Here is a 9,736-nt window from a genome sequence, read left to right on the forward strand (position 1 = left end):
AATGACTTGTGTCTCAGCTCCCCTTTGAGGGTTCTTCCAGGTACCAAACCAGGCTGGGCTCTCCCTCTGACAGTGTCTTGCCTTCCCTCCCCTTAAACCACTCCCTGCCTCCTGCAAGGCCTGCCTTGTGAGCAGTGGAGCATACCTCTGTGTGTGTGTGTGGGTGTGATGCAGTTATGTGCATGCATGTGTGATGTGTGTACATGTGAGTGGGGGGCTGGACCCACACTTCCCATGGTTCTCTTCCCCAGAGGCTGCCCGGGGATGTGGGACAACATCACATGTTGGAAGCCTGCTCATGTGGGTTAGATGGTCCTCGTCAGCTGCCCCGAACTCTTCTGAATCTTCAACCCAGACCAAGGTGGGCTTAGCCCAGTGTCTCTTCAGGCCGAGTCTAGCCTGCTTTCCAAACTGAGCCAGGCCCTCCTGGGAGACAGCACCAAGGGTAGGGGGCCTTCCTGTGGGAGGTATTCCCTGCTCCAGAGCTCACATGCTGGTGGAGAGGAGGAAACCACAGACATGTGGGCATGCACCATGGAGTGAAGTTGTGCTATCAGGTGTGGGGTCAATCCCACTCTATGGCTTTCCCTTCTAAAGTCCTGTTCTCCTTCTAACCAAGGCTGCTAGTCTGTGAGATTGGGATGCAGCACAGAGACTCCCTCCCGGTGTCTCTGTGAGGATAGTGAAGTGATGTATACCGGCGTCATTCAGCACGGGACTTGGTGCATTTTCTTGTTCAGTAATAAGTGTTAGCTGGTATTCTTTTTTTTTTTTTTGAGTTGGAGTCTCACTCTGTCGCCCAGACTGGAGTATAGTGGCCGCTCCCGGCCACCGCAGCCTCAACCTGCTGGGCTCCGGTGATCCTGCCACCTCAGCCTTTCGAGTAGCCGGAATTACAGGCATGCGCTTTACCGCGCCCGGCTGATTTTTTTGATTTATTGTAGAGATGAGGTCTCGCTGCTCAGGCAGGTCTCGAACCTGCGGGTTCAGGCAACCCACTCACCTCAGCCTCCCAAAGGTGTGGGATTACAGGCTGAGACACCGAGCCAGGCTAGCTGGTATTCTTATCACTATCCCTCCCACAGCCATAGGTTCTCTGAGGCCCGAGCGACACACGGAGAGGGACGCACAAATAGACACCCTCAGGCAACATGAGATGTGTGAGGAAGGCAACTGGACACAAGACACCCACGTCTACACTCACAGAGCCACTTAGATATGGGCAGACAGAGCCCGGTGGGGCTGGTGTATACTCATGCTTGCTAAGTAAAGCATTTTCTGGGTCCTCGCTATGCTTGGGAGGAGCCGGGCCCCCTGGGCTGTCCAGGGAGAGGGTGCTATACCCGTAAACAACTTTCTCTGTGACTTGTAGCTGTGGCGTAGGGGACGAGTGTATGCTGGCACTCTCCCTGTGAGGGAAGGCTGAGGAAGGCCTCAGTTTGAAGCATGTCTGTGTTTGAGGTCTCAGGGGGCCATTGAAATGCTGTGGAGATATCCAGGGGCCAAACCAATTTGCGAGTCTTTGGGGTGGACACAGTGGCTGAGCCCTGTGAGGTGGGCTGTAGAATGAGAGCGGTGGGGAATAGGCAGTGCTTTGCCCAAAGGCATGAAGTCCTAAAGGTCCCATCTCCACTGGGGGGTATCCTGGGAAAGGGATGGCTGTGGATGGCTCCTTTAGATGTGAGTCTCTTAGGCTCTTCCAGGGCAGTTCCTGCCCATAAACTCCCACACTGGCCCTCCACCCAGGCCCTTGGCCCTCAGCCCACCCCCTGTGGGTATCAAGGGAGGCAGGGTTGCAGGCTAAGGACACACAGTTGAAGCTGGGCAGGGAGAGCTCAGGGATGGGGGAGGACTGCTCCAGGCAAGTGATTTACTGAAAACCACCGACCCGCTACAGACCCTGGGTTCAGGCTTCCAAGGGATCAGAGGAGCCTGGTTGTGTGTGGTCATGTACAAGTGTATTTCAACCTGGCTTCAACTTCTTCCTTTACTAGTCTAAGGCTTAGACTTATGTCCTTCCAGAAGGGGCGAGTTTCCCAGCTCTGCTACACCACTGAATCCTGCCTACTGCAGTCCCCTGTCCTCTCTGAGAGGGGAAAGGCAAATTCACTTTTCAACCTTGAGCTCCAGTAACCTTAACTCTGCCCTGAAGCAAGAGGGCTTGCAGGAGGTATCTGAGGGAGATAGTGGCATGTGTTGGGGTCTGGCTCCCACTCCAAGGATAGAGAAGGTGAAGTCCATCTAAGATGCACCCCGTCTGCCTCACCCCACACCTCCACCTCTAGACCTCCTGCCAGCCCAGGAGGAGGGTGGCGGAGTGACTCAGGGCAGCCCGGGGAGTAGATTTTCAAAGAGGAGGCAGGCGGTGGTAGGACTGGAGTGACAGGTTCAGCAGCCGGTGATTCAGCTCGATTTCTAATCCATTCCTGTAGAAACCAACTTAATCACTTCCTCCATTCATGTATTCTTTCATTCAGTCATTTATTTAAAGTTTATTGAACATCTACTCTGGGTCAGCTTCCATGCCAGACTGCTTCTTTTCAACAACAACAAAGACACAACGAATCAACAGTAAAAGGATTTTCTCAAGACATGCTTTTCCTTCAGACTCCCTTGCTCCCTCTGGCGATGGCATAATGACAGTATTATTTACACCTGATTCTTAATAGTTCATTAAGGCAGGGCCTTTTAGCACCTTGGCTCTCACAGCTTGGTGGGTGAGACTTGCCTTAATTCCTAACAGGGAGAGGATGGCATTCCTCATCTTATTTCTCAGTTCCTGGGTAGCTCATTGCTATGGTTATGGCTGTGCAGGATATTGGAGACATAGGAGATGTGGGAACACCCTCGACCATCCTCCTCTCAAATGTCTCTGCTCATTTCTGTTCTGGAGGTAGAGGTAGAAGTCCCTGGTGTCCCCAGCTTGTAGTTCTTATGCCTTCTGGGCCCTCAGCAAAGCACTCCTCTCCAAATTTGTGGCTGAGAGTGGGAGGATGTGATCAGCAGGACCCAGTGAGACCAGCCCCCGACTTCAGCCTCCCTGCTCACCTCTGCGCTCTTTCTCTCTCTCTGTTTCAGTCTAGGAGACAGAAACCATCGGTAAGTGGAACCGCTGGAGGACAAACCACTGTTGGAGGACAAACCGCTATCTATCTGTCCATCTGTTCATCCAATAGGAGCCCAGCTTCAGGATCCCAGGCTATGGCTATCGGGATCTGGTGGGGGTGGAAAGAGAGGTTCATCAGGGATCAAGTCCTTCCCTCCTTCCCCCCTCTCCCCTCCCTGACCTTGGCCATCTCGGAAGTGGGGAGCACAGAATGATGTACAGCATAGCCCTTGACCTCAGGGCCTTCATAGGCTTATTTGAAAGGTTGAGGCTTATCCACAGCAGGGTTAGAAAACAAACTCACACATGTATGTACACACACATACATGTGCATATGTACAGGCCTACTCATGTGTGAGTCCATGCAGACACAGACATCGCGATGGCTGGGAAGTTGGAATGTACAGCAAGCAAGAGCACAAAAGAGACCTAATGATGCAGCAACCAGGCAGACAGTGAAGCAGTCAGGGGAGGCTTCCTGGTAGAGGTGGCATGTCAACAGGGCCTTGGAAACAGGATTTGCAGAAGCGGAGGGGAGAGGAGGGCTCATTGCTGACAGAGGATTCAGTGTAGAAAAAGGGTGGAAATGGAAATAAAGAGTAGGGAGAGAAGGAAAAAAAATGAAAGTGAATTCTTTGGGATTTTAGATTCTCTTATTTTATTTTATTTTTTTGAGTTGGAGTGTCACTTTGTCACCTAGACTGGAGTGCAGTGGCATGCTCCCAGCCACCGCAGCCTCAACCTACTGGGCTCTGGCGATCCTTCCGCCTCAGTTTTCCAAGTAGCCAGAACTACAGGTGTGCGCTACCACTCCTGGCTAATTTTTGATTTATTGTAGAGACAAGGTCTCGCCAAGTTGCCTGGGTGGGTCTTGAACCCGTGGGCTCAGGCAATTCACTCGCCTCGGTCTCCCAAAATGCTGGGATTGCAGGCTGAGCCACTGAGCCTGGCCTATATTATTTTAAAGATGGGGGGTACAATTCAGGATTAGATATACAAGTGGTCATTGTATAGGTAAAGTCTGGGCCTCCCTTTGGTATATACTTCCCCTGATGTGAGATCAGGTACCCCTATTGATGTTATACCCCCTGTCCCCAGCAGTTTCTGGCTACTGCCAATCCCTTTCTTACAATATTATGGTAAATATTCAGGGTCCACTTATGAGTGAAGATTCTCTTCTTTTGGAGGCTGTGGTGGAGGGCTGAGCACCAAAAAAACCTCATGCCCTTGGACCCCTGTTGCTGTTCTTTGCCATTTTTTTTAATAAAAAGGCCCATCTCTGTTTTCCATTCTTTTCCATCCCTGTCCACCCTGGAGGCCCTCCCTCCCTCCTGACCATGTTCATTTCCATTTCCAGTGACAGTGGAGGAAAACTGAGTCATGGACCACCCTGAGCATCATAGAAATGCAGACCAAATGAGATTGGGGTTAGAAGGTACAATGCTCCAGAAAACTGCCCAACTCTGTCCATGCTTCTTGGCCAGTACCTCCTCCCAACTTTCCTCCATACTAGGGACAGCCTGGGCCTTCAGGGGTGGAGAGTTACCAGTATCCAGCCATGGCATGTTGATAAGCCAAGCATTTTGACACATGCCCACATCTGTATTTTGCAGGAGAGTTTTATTTTCCTGACAGTAACTCCTTGGATCTCTCAGGTAAGCACGAGCACATAAGTTGGGGTTGGCCATGGGCTGACTGGGGGGAAGGCATCTGCTGATGTGTGAGCTTTGAACTCCCCATTCTGGGCCAGACTCTGCCCCTCTGTGGCTGTGTGGCCTTTGGTAGGTCATGTTTTTCCTCTCATAAAGCTACAGATTGTCTGCAGGGAATAGTGTGGAGACAGAACATCATGCATGGAATTTCAGGAGAAATGCAGATCTCTTTAAACTCCCTTTGTGGACTTCAAGTAAAAGATTCCTGGATTCGATGGTCCCTGATTACTTTTGAACTCCAGCCTGTAGAAAAGTGATTCTGAAATTTTGTACATCACAGTCACCATGTGAGCTTGTGAAAACACAGGTTCCTGGACATCCCCCGTCCTTCACCACCACTTTGCAGTCTCTGAGTAGGCTTGGGCGGGACCTGAGAGTGTGCATTTCCAGCCAGTCTCCCAGGTGATGCTGGTGGGCTAATCTGAGGAGAGCACCCACTTGGGGAACCACTGCCCTAAAGTTATGTGCTCCTGTGTAGTTACTGAGGCAAAACAGTCTGGTGAACTAGGCACACTCACTGTGGGTTTTGACAATCTCAAGAGTACTCCATCTTCCAGAGATTTCTACTCATTGAACTGTTCTGAACAAAAGGGTTTATGCTTTTCTGAGCCCACACTATGTTATAAAAAGTAAAAAAAGAAGGAAAATTTTTTTAAAAAGGAAACTTTTCCTTCTAGAACAGTTTTTAATTTTTTAAAATTGTTTTTCAGAGCAGCTTCCCTTCCTCTTCCCACCACCCGGATGTGGGCAAAGCAGAGAGGAAACAAGGTCCAGGGAGGGACTTGGCCAAGGCAACCATTCCCCTGGGACATTCAGACTTTCTGAAAGAAGTGTTCAGGAGAACTTGGAAAGAGGCTGCCTGAGACAGACTTGCTGATGAAGGGACAGTTTGTCACTGACTGTGGGACCAGCCAAACTCCTCCTTATCCTGTGCCTTGGAACTCAGAACTGGAGAAGGGATGGAGACCAGTCTCTCCACTATGGGCAGGACTCTCTTGTGTCAGGGCCACTCCTTCTGCCACTTCCCTGCATCCCAGGAAGTGTGTTTCTGACTCCCTTGGCTAAAAATTCACCTTCGATCTTTCAACTCAGTGATCAAGGACCCAAGTTGGAAAAGTGGAGGGGTCTCCCCTCGTGGCCTCTGCTACCTGTCATATGTCTCCCTGACCCACTGCCCTCCTTGACACTTTCCCGAGCTCCTGGGAGTGACCTTGGCCACAAGAGGGGAGGATTCTGTCCAGTAGTATAGTCACTGAAGCCCCTTTTCTGCAGGTGTCTCTTGTTTTACAGTGTCCTAGGCCCTGAGTCTTGTGAAGGGAAGAGCCATCCCCACATGTCCTAATACACCAGGTAGACTCTCAGGTGTCAGTCTAGGGCCACACTCAGGTGCTGGGCTGGAAAAAAAGGTGCTGCTGACTTTCTTCCCTCCCCAAACCCACCCTGGTTTATACCACTGGGTGAGCGCAGACATCAAAGGCTAAACCAGCCCCAGACAGGGCAAAAACCAGGACTTTACTCAGCAACCAGCAAATGGCCCCTTTAATGGCCATGACTGATCCCACCCTTTGGGTATCCCATAGAGTGGCCTTAAGTCAATCAAAAGAAAATCAAATTACATTAGTGACAGAAAACAGACCTCCAGACTCTGAAAGGCAAGATTTTTTTTTAAGTCTAGACATGTATATTAATAAGATCCAGTCCTAGGTCAGTAGTGGTGTGGGCCTTGTTAATTAAACAAGCCTTCATCTGTAGATGTAGAATGCCAAAGCTGCTGGGAGACCTAGAGCTTGCAAGAAAATATCACCTAGAGCTGTGTTCTCAAAGTATGCTGAGGACCTGCACCTCATGGTCACCTGCAGGGATTCCTGGATGTTCCCAGATTTCCTGAAGGAGAATCCTAGGGTAAGCCTGGAATCTGCATTTGGGATTAGTCTCCCAGTTTGTTCTACACATTGATATTTGAGCCCTGGGGAGGACTCAGGCCTCTCCCTGGTGAACATTTGGGAATGTCCCAGAGGAAAATGTTTCAGGCATGCTGAACATAGATTCAGCCTGCTTGTCTCCTCACCTTTGGTTAAGAGATTGGCTTGAAAAACATGGAACCAACCATGCTGCCCATCGAAGCTGGACTGGATTAAAAAAATGTGGTACATATACACAATGAAATATTATGCAACCATAAAGAAGGACAAACATATGGACTTCATAGCATCTTGGATGGATTTGGAGTCTATCATACTCAGTGATCTATTACAGAAACAAAGAACAAAATACCACATGTTCTCACTCATAAGTGGGTCTTGAATAGTGATCATAATGTTCTAAGAAAGGGATTGGCAGTAGTGGGAAACTGCCAGGAGAGAGGGACCAAATTGGCAGTAGTGGGAAACTGCTGATGGAGGGAGGCATACCTCATCAACAAGGGTAACTGCATGATGAATGTCTGTATACATAACCCTGAATTGTATCTCACATCTTTAAAATAAAAAAATAAGATAAAATAAAATTGAGGCCCTCACTACCTGGGGTAACAAAAAACAAAGAGATCAGTTTGTACCAGGACTCCCCTTCCTCCCACTGGCAGTCACTGATTTCTTGAACCTTTATCCCCATGCTTCCAAGTTGGCCATATGGGCTCCCAGGAATTCCCACTTAGGAAGTATAATTTTTGCATAAGAATTTCATGTCCCTCTTAAATCCTTTCCATGTCTCTGCCTGACTGAGTTTTCTTTTGTCTGCAGACATGGGTGTGGTAAGCTGAAACTACACGGAAGACGGCTGGTCGGAGCTCTTCCCGCACTACTTTGATGCCTGTGGGTTTGATGATGATGAATCTGAGCCTGGGGACCAGGTGAGTGTCTGCACCTCACTGCCCAGGAGGGAACTTAGGTTTCTGGGCAGCATTCATGAGCACTTGTTGTATACCCAAGCTGGATGTAAGAAAGACAAGAGGTTCATCTACTCCCTGGGCTGAGAAGCAGTGGGATGCTGCCTGAGCCTCCCAGGCCATGCACCCCAGCCATCTGGCTACTATTCCAAGACACAGGGTTAATGCTGGGCCCCACACGGGGCTTCCTGGAACTTTCTCCAGGCTAAGACTGCTGTCTGTTCTGACAGGTCAGCACGTTTGTCTTCAACAGCATTTATTGAGCATCTGCAGAATGCTGACACTGTGCAGAGGGGAGTAAGCAGCTGGGAGTGAGGGGTGGTGGAGGCAAAATCAGCAGAAGAGAGGAAGGAGAAGCTGGGCCTAGAAGTGGGCAGAGCCTGACCTGGGAGACTGGGTATGGACCCGAAGGGGACTGGTTGGGGGTAGGTCCCACATGGAGCCCTGCATATCCTGTGCCCTGCTCCAGGTTTACTACTACCTGTTGGTGAAGGCCCTCTACATGGTTGGCTATAGCGCATCCCTCGTCACTCTCATCACCCCCATGGCCATCCTGTGTCACTTCTGGTGAGACCCCCAGCAGCATTCAAGTGAGTGGAAGAGCTGGCCAGGGCATTGGAGGCTTTGCTCTGTCTCTTCCTTGCCCCCCCAATGCCAGCCCTGGAAGGTCCCTTGGAAGGCATTGGGAAACTTGACCCCAGAGCTTCTGGGAGACTTAACCCCAGAGAGGGCAACTGACTTGTCCAGGGCCACACAGCCAGGAAGAGTCTGGGCAGGAGACCAGCATGCCTTGCTTTTATCTGCCTGGTCCAGATAGAAAGAGGTCGCAGGAGGGAGAATTCTGGTCAGGTGGATTTGTGTGGCCAGATTCTGGGGGTCTGGAAGTTCATGAGGGTTTAGAGAGGATGTAGGAGGAGAGTAGTCTGGGTGGGAACCTGCTGAGATAGAGCCATGAAGTTGACCTAGAGCAGATGCTGCTTGGAGGGTATGAAATGATTTGGGGCAGCCAGGCTTGGTGGCTCAGCCTGTAATCCCTCACTTTGGGAGGCTGAGGTGAGTGGATTGCCTGAGCCTGTGGGTTCGTGACCTGCCTAGGTGACTTGGTGAGACCTCATCTCTACAATAAAATCAAAAATCAGCCAGACATAGTAGTGCATGCTTGTAGTTCCAGCTACTTGGAAGGCTGAGGTGGAAGGATCGCCGGAGCCCAGCAGGTGGAGGCTGCGGTGGCCGGGAGCAGCCACTGCACTCCAGTCTGGGTGACTGAGAGAGACTCTAACTCAAAAAAAAAAAAAAAGAAAGAAAAGAAATGCTTTGGGGCTATTCTGTGGAGTCCAAGATTTCTCCCTTCCTGGCCCGCTTGAGTAGGAAACTACATTGCACACATAACTTCATCCACATGAACCTGTTTGTGTCGTTCATGCTGAGGGCAATCTCTGTCTTCATCAAAGACTGGATCCTGCATGCAGAGCAGGACAGCAACCACTGTTTTGTCTCCACTGTGAGTGAGTTGAGTAGGCCCGGGAGGCCACTGCCGGGATGGGCCCACACCTGCTCTCTCCCAGCCCCCAGGACACATTCTCCCTGCCTGACAGCCCATCGAGTGTGTTCCTGCAGGTGAAGATGTCATCCTGGTTCATGTGGAAATTCAGGAATCACTATGAGGTTACTGTAGTCAACGTACAATGTACATTGTACAAAATGTTCAAAATGTACATTGTAGCCAATGTACAATGTAAAAAATGCTTCTTGTTCCTTGGTCTGGGTGTTGTGCAGTTGAGAAACGTTGGGTAGGAATGCCAAATCCCACTTGCTTGAGGGGAAAAACTGATGCTCAGGGAGAGCTTACCCAGCCCCAGGTCATTTAACTAGCCCCAGATGGAGCCCGGGGACTAATTGGTCAACAGTCTTTCTAGACTCCTGCCAAGTTGCATAACTTTGGAGGAAATATCAGGCAGAAGAGCCACACTTTGGTGGGGTAGGATAGGAAGAAGAACTGCAGTCCAGGGCCTTGACTGGGATGGCATGCTT

General features: G+C 50.2%; 1 pseudogene; it reads left to right on the forward strand.

The window, feature by feature from the left end:
* The first annotated feature begins 251 nt into the window (after nt 1–251).
* Nucleotides 252–9,369, forward strand: LOC103256612 (annotated as a pseudogene).
* The last annotated feature ends 367 nt before the right edge of the window (nt 9,370–9,736 follow it).

The sequence above is a fragment of the Carlito syrichta genome, unplaced genomic scaffold (genome assembly GCF_000164805.1).
Source record: "Carlito syrichta isolate Samal-C Ts95f unplaced genomic scaffold, Tarsius_syrichta-2.0.1 Scaffold290561, whole genome shotgun sequence".
Taxonomy (NCBI): Eukaryota; Metazoa; Chordata; class Mammalia; order Primates; family Tarsiidae; genus Carlito; species Carlito syrichta.